The sequence below is a fragment of the Pteropus alecto genome, unplaced genomic scaffold (assembly GCF_000325575.1).
Source record: "Pteropus alecto unplaced genomic scaffold, ASM32557v1 scaffold45, whole genome shotgun sequence".
Lineage (NCBI taxonomy): Eukaryota > Metazoa > Chordata > Mammalia > Chiroptera > Pteropodidae > Pteropus > Pteropus alecto.
Genome location: NW_006442491.1, coordinates 38,934,701 through 38,935,507, shown reverse-complemented (window position 1 = coordinate 38,935,507; position 807 = coordinate 38,934,701).

The window sequence follows — 807 nt, the reverse complement described above, 5'->3', positions numbered from 1 at the left end:
CAAATGGCAAACAATTCTCCCGTCCCTGCTTCTCACGGGGCGTCTCTCATCTCGAGCTCGTCTCGACGTCCTCTCCAAGGTGAATTCAGCCTCCCCGGGCTCGGGGCCGAGGGCGCGAGAGATGCCGCAAGCTAGTGAACGCAGCCGGAGGCCGAGGCAGGCCGCGGCCGCCGAGATCCAACGTTTTCCCGAATGGTTTGTTTTTCCTTCATTCTTTCCTCACGGGGCCTCAGGTCGTAAAGAGAGAGCTTGCTGAGTCCTCGTGCCGCACCGGACGCCCCGGCTCGTCGCGCTGCCCCCTCGGACACGCCTGGTGTGGATGACGGTGCCGATGGTCACGTCCGTGCCGCCCACGACCGTGAGGACGGGGCTGACCGGGGGTGGGGGAGTGGGGGGAGGGCAGCCAGCGCATCGTCAGGGCCAGTTTTCCGTCCGGGCCCCACGCTGGCCACTTGGCTCGTCCCCCTCCCCCCTCCCGGGAGCCACACGAAGTACGTGCGTCCTCTCGCTGGTGTCACGACTACTATCGTCACTGCCGCTGTTACTGACCAGATCGGTGGCCTCAGAGAACGGACACCAGGGACGCAGACGCCGCCCTCCCCCAGAACGCTTAGAAAACCGTCGCTTTTTGTCCTAAATGAGACGTTCATTAGGAAGCGGGGCACCCGCCGGGGTTGGCTATCTTGGAAGGAGGAGGGGGCCGGAAGGACCACACCAGGGTGCAGGCAGCTGCGGGCGACGTGGGCCGCTGTTGCGGGAACGAAAGCATGCTCCGCAGGCGCCGTGGACGCGTGCGGCTCTGGAGGA